The 12,961-nt window shown below is 37.1% G+C and overlaps 1 protein-coding gene across 2 annotated transcripts in view; it reads left to right on the top strand.

The window, feature by feature from the left end:
- LOC126175157 (protein phosphatase PP2A 55 kDa regulatory subunit) overlaps positions 1-12,961 on the top strand; it is an 87,637-nt gene that overhangs the window by 43,769 nt on the left and 30,907 nt on the right. The gene's annotated exons all lie outside the window — the stretch shown is intronic.

Below are 12,961 nucleotides of genomic sequence, written 5' to 3'. Positions count from 1 at the left end.
TTCAGTTTTGCTTACTAAAGCACATCAACTGTTGTATAATACATGTGTAGAACAGAGGAAAAGCTTCCTATCCAGCATGTAACTCCTGTAGCTAACTGTAGGTGAAGAGAATAAGAGAACAAAGAAAAGGAACAAGGATTATGAAAACACCCTCAATTTTTGAATTGTACAAAATAATGTAGAATACATTGAAGTGCTGTAGCCTCATGTACTTTCACGAATAGCTTGTAAATGCCTTTCCTTTTCCATTTTTCACAAGAAAAATTTGTGGATGCCTGTCTGGTAAAATGAATGTCTTGTGATTGCACCAGTTTTACATTGTTTCATCTGCTGAGTCACAAGTTTATTTCTTTTTAAGAAAACTGTTTTTTTTTTTTTCCTGTACCGGTGATTAAAAAAAGGGCAGGTCACACCCATCTATAAAGGAGAACACGACTGATCCACGTCACTACAGTCCCAAATCAATCATTTATGGCAGAATTTTGGAAAATATTTTGAATTTAGTAGTAAGTAATTACGTTTCTGAAAGTTGATTAATTTCGAACTAACGTAGAGTTCATACATAACGATTGTGCAATGACACTATGTTAGCAGTGGACTGAGCCAAGCAGATAAATTTGATACATACAAACTTCATAATACATTTGATGTAGCACAGAATCAACACCTGCTAGAGAAATTAAGTTCATGATACATTTGGCCAAAATCGTGCTCCAGTTGTCAAAGTATTCAGATAAGGAAAAGTGTGCTGTTGGGGTTTAGAGCAGTTCAGACATCGTACTAGAATATAGCATACCCAAGGACATTTAGTAAGGCAACATGTTTCCTGATAATGCATTTGCTGTGTTTACCAAATAACAAGCCACATTTTTTTGGCATAATTCAAACCTGAAGCAAGTGTGTGATTTATCAGCACAACCATACAAATACCTGGTATATTTTCACATCATACAACTTCAGCTGTAGTACTGATTACTAATATCTCAGTTTGAAATGAAAAACAAATTTGCCGGGGCAGGGAAATTAGTTACGTGTGTGAAATAATAATATAACAACCTGGTAATTGACAGGTCATTTAAGTACTAACGATTATCATCCTCGTAGTTCTGTTGTTGTAATGGGAGTGCGATTTGGTATTGAAAGTGTATACATAGAAGTAACTCGTGTATCCTTCTAACAGGGTAGCGATTCGTCTGGAAAACTGAGAACACTCGGGGTATTTTACCGGGAAAAATCAGGGAAATCCAAAGGAATTTTATAAAATTGCAGGGAATTACATGTTTTTAATGTAACATTAGAATTTATTTTTGTTGAGCTTAATAAATCACACATTCTAAAATACTTCATATTCAAAAGTATGTTAATTTTTTGGATATCAGACCATGTTCAGAAACTGTGATTAAACTACATGTGAGAGGAAAGAAAAGGAAGGGAGAAAAAAAAAGAAAAAGAAAAAAAAAACATTCCAGCTCTTACTATCTCGGGAGCTTCTCATGACATCTTCCTTCCCATACCTGGAATTCTCAGGGGACTCACCTCCACCCCCTTCCCCAAGCCTGAGTAGCCACCATGATGAAGTACTTTATTTGAACAGAAAGTGTCAGAAGACTTAACCAAGAATCTTTCCAGCTTCCACAGGCACTTGATCCAGATATGGCAGCAATACTCTTACAGTCTACGCCAGATTCACAGTGTCGGTGAGAAGCTTGTCTTTTGGGACACACTGAGCTATACAGCAGTGAGATGTGGAGGGGTGGCAAGCATATTTCATTAAGAACAACTGGACATCAGTAGAAAAGAATTATCATTTGTCAGTAATTACTGCAGAGGGAATAAAGCTGTCCCTTATGATATTCTGAAGTGTAAAATTTTTACCAAAGGGACTTTCCTTAGGTTTCAGTTAAATTTTGCTAGTAAAAGTGCTGGTGAGAACAGAATTAATGATGGACTGGTTAGATGCTTCCAGAATGAAATTTTCACTGTGCAGCAGAGTGTGCACTTCCTGACAGATTAAAACTGTGCTGGACCAAGACTCGAACTCGGGACCTTTGCCTTTCACGGGCAAGTGCTTTACCATCTGGTTAGATGCTGTTTGGAATTGCAAACTTAGTGCTGTACTCAGAGAGCTATACTATTTCGAAATGCTATTAAAGGGCACATTACACCTGAGATAAAGACCAAAGTTACTGTGTTAAACGTAGACCTAGTTGTTATACCTGGAGGTACAACTTAAAAATTGCAGGTGCTTGATGTCTTTTTACTCAAGCCATTTAAAGACAGTCTCCAAAAATGTGATTCCAGAAGAGGATCACACACTCACCCCAATTGGCAAGATTAAAAAGTCATCAGTAAGTCTCTATGGATTGTAGTGAAGGCAACATATTTTAAGAGGAGACTGACAGTTATAAAACAAATACTGCTTGTGTTGTTAACAATGACATGAGTGAAGACCGTTACTAGAACATTGGTATTTCTGTGCAATTTATCAAAATTTAAAGAAATGTGATAGGGGAATGTGATAATGTCATGTTTATATTCGTATTATTCTTATGCCAGTATGCCTAATAGTGATACAGTCAGAAATGAAGCATGGCAATTGACTAGATTTTCAGATCTATGATGACTCTAATTTCTGTGCAGAATGTAATGTACTAAAGAGGCATCTGCAATGACTTCAAAACAGAAAAATTTTCGCTAAACTCTCGTTCAGAACATCTTCTATCATACGCAGTCTGTTATTTGGTTCTTGTTGATCATTATCAAAGAGAGCAGCCGTGTAAGTAACAACAAATAGCAGTCTCTTGTCATTGTTTCGCTAATGAGAATTCCTCTTTTTCTTTTCTCTCTCCCCCCTCCCCTCCCCCCCCCCCCCCCCCCAAGCCATGCCGTGAGCGGTGACGGACTGTAAACACTCATTATCAGAATGCGACAAGCAATGCATGACACAGTACAGTAATGTATTTTCAGCTTAGAGTGACGTAAACACCTATAACAAAGAGAACGGCACTTATCAGATCAAAGAAAAATAAGCAATCAATTCATACCAGACGAAGCACATCAAAAAGGAAGGGTACCCATATAAATACGGATGGAGCGCCCGACACATAACAGTGGCTACCTGGTAAAGCTTAACTGCTAAGCTTATGATTTGAATGATTCGAAACAAACTACTGTAACTGTATCGTCATTTATTCGACCTAATTGTGTCTCATATTACAATGGACCAATTTTGTTTCGATTTGGAGGTGCGGCCTAAAACTTTTCTCTCCCCTTAAATTTTGAGTCTCAAATTTCAGGTGCGGCTTAGATTCGAGTGCGGATAAGATTCGAGTAAATACGGTAAATGAAACAAGCAAGCAAGGAAGGTTGGTATTAGTGAAATAGAATGGTAGACTGCAGTTTATTGGGAGAATTCTAGGACAGTATAGTTGTCTGTACAGGAGACTGTATATAGAACAGCAGTACATACCATTTTTTAATAATGCTAGAGTATCTGAGATCCCCATTAGGACAGATTAGAGGAATATAACGAAGCAGTTCTGAGGTGTGCTGCTAGATTGATTACTGGTAGGTTCCATCAACACAAGAATATCACAGAAATGCTTTGTGAGCTCAAATGGGGTCAAATGGGAAGATGACATTCATTTCATGAAACAGTACTGAGAAAGGAGAGCTTCTGTAAAGTTTGGAAGGTAGGAGACGAGATACTGGCAGAAGTAAAGCTGTGAGTACCGGGCGTGAGTCGTGCTTCGGTAGCTCAGATGGTAGAGCGCTTGCCCGCGAAAGGCAAAGGTCCCGAGTTCGAGTCTCGGTCGGGCACACAGTTTTAATCTGCCAGGAAGTTTCAGTACTGAGAAAATTTAGAGAACAGGCGTTTGTGACTGACTGCAGAACAAATCTACTACTGCCAACATACATTTCGTTTAAGGACCATGAAGACAAGATAAAAAATTTGGACTCATATGGAGGTGTCTAGACAGTAGTTCTTTCAGTGCTCCATTTGCAAGTGGAACAGGAACAGGTCCGGCTAGTAGCGGTATAAGACAACCTCTGCCATGCACTTGAGAGTGGCTAGCGGAGTATGTATGTAGCTGTAGAAAGTCTGATAATTTAAAGTGTTCAGGAATAAAGTGGTGCATGTTCTGAAATGAAATACTGAAACAGAGTAGTCTTCCACTGCACTATTAATGAGTCCCAACTGTAGTCAGTCATGCCATATGAATGCTGAATAGTAACATGTATATTTCTGCTGTGGTGGAGGGTGAATGTATCACATCGAGCTAACACAAACAGCAAAAATACAGAGGAGAGCAGCATAATCTGACTGTCTTATAGTGAATTGATCATGGTTAATGAAAATTAGTGCTCAACCAGGACTTCAATCCAAAGTGTATATGCCCTGGGAAATCAGGGAAAAAAGAGAAATTGTTTCATCTTTAAAAAACCTGGGAATTTTTTATTGTTTTAGTTTTCAATTAAATTTTTTGTAATTTTTGACTGGTAAGAACTGATAGAGAATTTTACTTTAGCTTGCTACAGCTGAATAATACTGCAATAGTAAAACATTGGTGACAAAATAACACCAAAATATAAAACTTTAGTTGCAAAGAAAATTCGCCTTTTATAACAACACACAATGCACATACAAGCCTCTGCAGACAGAAAATGTGTAAAAGGGTTTAAGGCAAAAACTATGCAGTACTTTGTAACAGCAAACTGCTTTCAGTGTGTGAGATGTCGCAGTTCACATTTCTAGCAGATTGCTGTAAAATATTACAAATGGTGGCTTGAGAAATGTTACTTTCAAACTATATATTTCCTTTTAAACAAATGAATTCCTTTTAAACAAATGAATTATGTTACTTGTGAAAATGTGTGATGAATTTCTTATATCGTGGAGTGTTTGACTCTTGTTCAAAACTCAATGCTGTGAGGACCAACCACTTAGAAAAGTTTTGGGCTCAGGAGACCAGCCACTTACGCCATTATTGAAAGTTTTACTGGCATAGTTATTGTTAATACACATTAAAAAGTAATGTGCTAAAGAAGACCAGTATTATATGTGAAACTTAACTTTTCTTGTAGCCATACTCTATGTATATAAATTTAAAGCATTAGCTTTCCCTATTTGTTATGTTCTTGCTGGTTACACCATGTTGCTGTTAGCGGACTGCATCAGATGTCCTATGCTGTCATTGGCTGGCGAAGTCATGTGAGACGAGCTATGATTGGTTGACAAGAGCATTGCAATCTCAGTTTCAGTGCTCAGAAGCTGTCATGCTGTGTTTGGTGGATCTGTATTCATACTTTGGTAATAACGAAAAGAAAGTCTTGTGTATTGTCGTGCATCAAAGGTCTTTCCAAAACACATTTTTGTGAGTTTTGTTTCCTAGAATACTGGCAAGTTCTATGCCAGTGTATAAAACCATCACCATTTAAAGAATTGAGAAGTATATTTTTAACTTAGAAATCCGGAAAGAATCTGGGATTTTTTTGTCTTGTCTCTGTAGTAGCATGTGCTTGTGAGTTGCTGTTGGAAAATCAAATATTTGTTGATGTAGTCTCCTCGGGTTATCAGCCAAGTCAAGACAGGTTTCTGCAAGAACTCTGAAAGATGTGTTGATTACTCGAAGATTTCATCATCGAAATTCCCCGAGAAAGCACGCATTCCCATATGTAATATTTGTGATCGTTGCAGTGTACAAGTGTCCACTAGGTAATTGGGTAATGAAAAAGTTGATGAACTTCTGCCAGACAGAAGGAAGGGATTATTAATTTATGGCTATTTTAATGCAAATTTCTTAAAGGAATCTTTACAGGAAAAGTGATTTATAGATGCTTTTAGCCATTTATAATTTGGTATGTCATAAAGTTCCCTACTAGTTTGCAATGAGCCTATTGCTAACTCCAAATTCAGCCTACTTCTTAATGAGTTTGTATTCATTTTTAAAGTAGTTTCCCTACAGGGATGATATAAAAGTGGAAAGTCCTTAAAGAAACCTTAGGTCAGTGCAGGTATCAGTCTCTTCACAATGAAAAACAGGATTTGTACAAAATAGCCAGAACAAGTAACGACACAGATATAAAAAAACAGTGCTGTAACATATTAAGAAAAGTTATAATAAAATCGAGGAATATGCACAACCTGTCAGAATTTGACAGATCAGATATTAAAATCAGATCCTTAGGGAATGTTGTTAAAACAGGAACAGGGAAAGAGACTGTGTGCGATGACATTATTTCTGTTAAAGACAATGGGAGCATTTTAAAATGCGGTACTGTGTTGCAAACACTTTCAGTTACTACAATTAAAAAGAGGTGAGAAAATTAGTGCTAATGGTTTGGAAGAGAAAGCAAAACAGTACACTGAAGAAGAAATACAGAGAACATTTTGTGAGTTAAAAATTAATCTCACATCCACATCTGAAATAAGAAATGTCATCTTGACTCTAAAAACCAGAAGTTTATTTAGATATGAGAACATCTCCAATAAGACCCTGAAAGTAATGACCCTAGAATAAGTAATGTTCTTAGTCACTTATTATGGAATGCATTATTAACCTAGTGTATTTTCCCAGAAAAATTAAAATATGCAATTGTCAGTTCTCCCTATGAAAGGGAAACCACAGATATCAAAAATTACCACCCAGTGTCACTCCTTATATCATTGTCCAAAATCTTTGAGAAGGCAATGTACACCAGGTTTGTCACCTATTTGTGTAGTAATGGGATGGTTAGACAAGCAGTTTCTATTTCAAAAGCACCATTCTGAGTTGACTATTTATACATTTACTGAGGCCACAGTATTATCTTCAAATCATAAAATATCGCCAGGTCTTTCGGAACTTACTGAAGGCATTTCATAGTGGTAGCTCTGTTAGAGAACTGTTTTTATGGACCTATGTAGTTCTGCAAATGCCTGGTTTATTAGTTCTTATGTAAAAAAAAGTGTGCAGAAAGTTATCCAAGGCTGTTCAAGTAACAGTGAGAGAGATGCCACATTACAACTAGGGTCATTTCATGTCATATCAGCACACGTACAATTTTCAGTTAGAACAGCTCATATTTTTATCAGCTTTGATGTGTTCATTGCACTTGAGAGAATGTATTCTGGTGCAAGTACGACACGAATTAATGGCGCTCTGAAGGTCTAAAGATGTGCAGAAAATTCGCCAAATGTTGCTGACGAAGACTGCTATGACTTCTGTTCCAAAAGAGAGAGAACTGTGAATCGAATAATTTTGGAAGGGTTAAGAGCAAGCTTTAAAATGATACCCAGCATGGCCGTATTCAAACAATGTATGTAATTAAGGTCAGTGACTGTGACTTTTGACCTTGAATATCTCAAAACATGCCGCCGTAAAATTTTCTGGTAAAAAGATATTTGCTTCTTCATACAACTACATAAAAAAATTAGGTTGGGATGACATTTGGATTAGGAGGTATAAATTAATTTCTACAGCTATGTGATAACAATAAAGCTGTATAAATGACACTATTATAAAAAGGATAGGTGCTATACAACAAAGCTTCTGGCCAAACAGGCCTCCATCAGAATAACCAGGCGCATGCGTGTTCTCTCTCTCTCTCTCTCTCTCTTCCACCCCCCCCACCCCCACCCCCCCACCCCCCCCGCTGCCAAGGAGTCTGGCCTACATAAAGTACTTAAAAACAACTTAACTGTTAAAAAGATAATGTGATAGCAACACACTAAGGTAGCAATGTGAACAGGCCAATAGCAAATTTCTGTAGTATGCTGAGTACAAATGTTGACGGGTGACAGATGTGCGATGGATGTAGGAAAAAACTAAGAAACAAGGGCCTGCTGCTGAACCAACTACATTGAAGCAGATAATGAATAGGAAATCTCTTATCTCTTAGCTAGCAGACTCAGGGAAGTTCGATTCTTTAGTGTGTCATATGGTCAGAGTTTAAAACAGAGTTGCCCAAATGGGAGAAGTGGTTTGTTTCTGGGAGGAATGAAATCAGTCTGTATCTACAAGAAACATTTATGTTTTGTGTTCTGTCAAATCTTCGGAGTTAAAATTAAGTTCCCTGGAAGATCTGAATGAATGGTTTGAATTTGTCACCTGAAAAATCATTCAAATTTAAATGGATGACCCAAATGTTAGCTTCAATATGTTGGGTGACTTGTAATCATTTCCAGTTAATGAAGAAGATAATCAACAACAAATCTTCATCATCTCCTTTTTTGTGTATGTTCACTTCATGTAGTGAATGAAGTTTTGAGAACTCTTCATGCTAAATGTGGTTGGTATGTTTGTGGATTTCTTAGGGTAGTATGGTATTTTATGAAGGATTTTTATTCAAGAAAGGCAACCTTCTCAAACATCACTGGCTTTTCTTAATTTGCTCTGTTTTGTTCTGTGATATAGATTGGAAATATGGAAGTCATGAAAAGAGCATTTAAACTACTTCCACCTTTGAAGTAAGCTGCTGAAGTACATAAGTCCACGTACACTAGAAACTCTGAAAAGATTATATGTCATATAGAAGACAAATTCCTTTGTACAAAACTTCAATTTTTTAATTAATTATAAATAAAAAAACGAATTTTTCACTAAGCACCAGTCAAATGGGCTATCTGTTCCCATTTTTGTACTAAGATTTGTTAAGTTTAATGTAGATCATTGTTTCTCTGTTCATAAAGAAAACTGGTGTCAAAATAGTAACAAATTCTAGCAAATTACTAACTACTGATGTTACCAAAGCAATCATAAAAGAAGTCATCATTTGGATATTGGTTGTGGTGCCACTGATGCTAGCAAGAACAACACGGAAAAGGATATCCTTGTTAAATGAGTGTGCAAGTTTTTGCAGAGTCTGAATACAATCTTAATGAGGACAAACTTAATCACATTCTAATTCACTGCGAAGAGTAAACCGTGACTTCAAGTTTGTACAGAAGCTGTTATGCATGTTTCATGGGAATGATGCAGTTGAGAGGCTTTTCTGTCAACAATGAAGTTTTAGCTGAAGACGTAAAAGATAGTTGATGTGGAAAGAAGTGTTTACAATGCAGTACAATCATTAGACCATTTACTTTATAGTAGTCATTTATATGAGCTACAAAGAATGCTTTATCAAAAAGAGTACAGGCCTTAAGTGTCCACTCTTCACTGGGGAACAGTTCAAGAAATACGAACTTAAAGATAAAAAAAGAATAATAGGGAAGGCAAAGCAAGAAGCTGAAATTTTAGACACCTGAAATTTCAAGTGTAGCTAAGAAGTATGGAATCTTTTACTGTGAAATTTAGACATTTGACATAAATTTTGTACTTTATAATAATTGTTATATTGCTCAAGGAAAGTTGCAAGATTACAGTACATTATTGTGTTGAAACCATTTTAATTTATGTGATTGTGAAGATATCTGAAAATAGGTTACCACATCCTAGTTGAGAGTTGAATGGTTTTCAGCATTTGTTGGTTGCTCTACTACAATGTTACTTAATATCCGTCTTGATTGCAACGACCGTATCGTTACCATAAGTAACATTATAAAATCACTGATTGCTGTTATCCCATAGGACAATATGTCTGTTTTTGCTCTACAAGTCATACACATAATGGGGAAGTTAAAGTTAGAATACCAACAATGTTACGAAAACATAAGCTGCACTTTACCACGTAGAGGAGGCATTCTGTGAGAAACAGGCACAATGAAAAGATTGCTAAACATTAAGCTTTCAGCTGAAATGCCTTCTTCGGAAATAGAAAACGCACACACATTCACAAAACCACAACTCCACTACACACATGGCCAAGGTGACATGACTGAGCTTCAGTTGTTAAAAACTTCTGTACTGTAGAGGAATTCTTGAGCTGAGGTTATTGATTACGTGAAAAAACGACGTGCATCCAACCATATAAATAATATTTGTTATTTAACTAAATTGAAATCCATTGGGTACAGGTGGTGCACAATGACTGTTGAATGTTCAAATGTAAAGGCCAAGCAGTGGGTCACAGAATACATAATTTATTGCAGATCTGTGTTTCAACCATAACATTTTCATCATGGGTGCTAAAATACAAAAACAGAAAGAATGAATAGACATGTAATATGTATAAAACATGGTAATGTAAATCCATATAAGTGGGGACATAGAGATGACACACCATTACCAGAAGGTTAATATAGGCATAACCACGTCAGAACCTAAATGTGTGGTAATTGACGCTAGCATTTACATGGCAGAAACAAAACTAAAGCTGTTGCTTACAGCCAGTGCAGGCAGCGAGAATATGCATCATCGACGACCTGTAGTGCTCTCTATTGAAGTATACATCTGAGAACATGAAGCTCAGTTTTATTGAAGACCATGACATTTAAATGAATCTTAATATGCAATATATCTGAGATACGCAAATTACATAGTGAAAGCAAACAAAAAATTTAAAGTCAAATACAGCCTTAAAAGATAGTTGTCACCCTACGGGTCTACATTGCAACAAAACCATATCGAATTTTATAAGAAGTCTAATAGCATAAAAATACATTTATAGAAGGTTTATATGGCGTATTTCATTTATGCAAGACAAAATGTATGAGGGATGCTGTGAATGAAACCTGAAAAATCTGCAGTCGTCTAAAATAATGTAAATTAGGTGCACAAGAGGCATGAGGCGCAATAATATAAAAGTGTGAGGGTAATACCAAAAGTAAGGTCTCCTATTTTTTTATAAGTACATCGACCTGTTAATTTCTAAAATTGTTTACATCAGTTTACAGCTTGAACATTTAGCTGTTTTTCGACACAATCACAATTTCTGTCGATGCATTTTTGTAGACGCTGTGGCAGTTTTTGTATGCCCATGTCATACCTTACTCGCTGCCATGCTGTTTAGAAAGTTGTGAACCTCTTCTTTCACCTCGTCATCGGAGTTGAATCGCTGGGACCACAATTAATGCTGACAGGTACTGTGGGACTGAAAAAACTCAGATGCGCAATTCAGAACCGGAGAAGAGGAATGTTTAGCAAGGGCGTGCACATTCTCCATGACAACACTCGCCCGCCCACACATCGCTCAGCAAACCGTTGCTCTCCTGCAACAGTTTCAGTGGAACGTAATCACCCACCCACGCTATAGTCCTGACTTGAAGCCCAGTGACTATCACCTGTTCCCTAGGTTAAAAGGACATTTGGCCGGAAAGCTATTCAGCTCAGACGACGAAGTGAAAGAAAAGTTTCATAACTTTCTGAACAGCATGGCGGCGAGCTTGTATGACATGGGCATACAAAAACTGCCACAGTGTCTACAAAAATGCATCGACAGAAATGGTGATTATGTCAAAAAATAGCTAAATGTGGAAGCTGTAAACTGATGTAAACCATTGTAGAAATAAACAGGTCTATGTACTTGTAAAAAAATAAGACCTTACTTTTGGGATTAACCTCGTGTTTTATGGTAAAGAACCTAATGTTTGAATGAAGTGCCATTTACACACTTCCATACTTATATCTATTGCATAGCTATTAAGTTGTTGCTAATAGGTACATCACAACACTGCTTCATAATAGAAGCAATTCACAAACCTGCACTTGAAATTTTATTAGGAACTCTGTTTACATGTCATATAAGAGAACCTTACAGAAAGAGCCATTACAGACCTTTAAAGAAACTTCAATTTTTAAAGATGATGATACGGTAATACAATGCACAAAGCAATGACAATAACAGCCAAGGAACTTTTCCATATTCAACAGTGCTGCACGTCACGTGTGGCATAATTTCAAGTTACATACAACGATTTTAAAGATAACTGCTAAGTGAAATGTAAAGTGGGGATTACAATATTTATAATGCCAGTTAACGTTAAAACCAGTATTGAATACAAGGGGACTGTGTTTTGGAAGACACAATTAAAACTGAAATAAATATGAATGGCATAGTTTGGTGGATAGTTATTCATTCTAGAAATGTTATTAATTGTATCTATTTCTAAGTCTCACTCATTCTGAGACAGTGGGAGTTGAAATAACTAGTGGAAGGCAAACAAATTTTATGTTGAATTGTGTGATTTGAATCATAGTTGCCTCTGTGACAACATTCGCCCTGTTTTATTTCTTTGTTTGTTGACCTCGGTGTTGATGTGCTGACTAAAAGAGTAGGATGTTGGAAGTGCAGTACTGTCTACTGTAAATGATGTAGCCGACAGATGCACAGTTGTGTTTCACAGTAGTTTACTTTGTTTGCACCCCTCGCCCCCTCCATATACACATTTAATATGGCCAGTGTACAATTGTTTAATGTTCGATCATCATCATTTAAGACTGATTATGCCTTTCAGTATTCAGTCTGGAGCATAGTCCCCCTTACAAAATTCCTCCATGATCCCCTGTTCAGTGCTAACATTGGTGCCTCTTCTGATGTTAGCCTATTACTTCAAAATCATTCTTAACCGAATCCAGGTACCTTCTCCTTGGTCTGCCCTGACTCCTCCTACCCTCTACTGCTGAACCCATGAGTCTCTTGGGTAACCTTTCTTCTCCCATGTGTGTAACATGACCCCACCATCTAAGCCTGTTCGCCCTGACTGCTACCCCTATAGAGTTCATTCCCAGTTTTTCTTTGATTTCCTCATTGTGGACACCCTCCTGCCATTGTTCCCATCTACTAGTACCTGCAATCATCCTAGCTACTTTCATATCTGTAACCTCAACCTTATTGATAAGGTAACCTGAATCCACCCAGCTTTAACTCCCATACAACAAAGTTGGTCGAAAGGTTGAACGGTGCGCAGATAACATAGTCTTGGTACTGACTTCCTTCTTGCAGAAGAGAGTAGATCGTAGCTGAGCACTCACTGCATTAGCTTTGCTACACCTTGCTTCCAGTTCTTTCACTACGTTGCCATCCTGTGAGAATATGCATCCTAAGTACTTGAAACCGTCCACCTGTTCTAACTTTGTTCCTCCTATTTTGCACTCAATTC

Source organism: Schistocerca cancellata, chromosome 3 (genome assembly GCF_023864275.1).
Source record: "Schistocerca cancellata isolate TAMUIC-IGC-003103 chromosome 3, iqSchCanc2.1, whole genome shotgun sequence".
Taxonomy (NCBI): domain Eukaryota; kingdom Metazoa; phylum Arthropoda; class Insecta; order Orthoptera; family Acrididae; genus Schistocerca; species Schistocerca cancellata.
The sequence above is the reverse complement of the archived record's forward strand: the minus strand, read 5'-3'. Positions and strand labels throughout refer to the sequence as shown.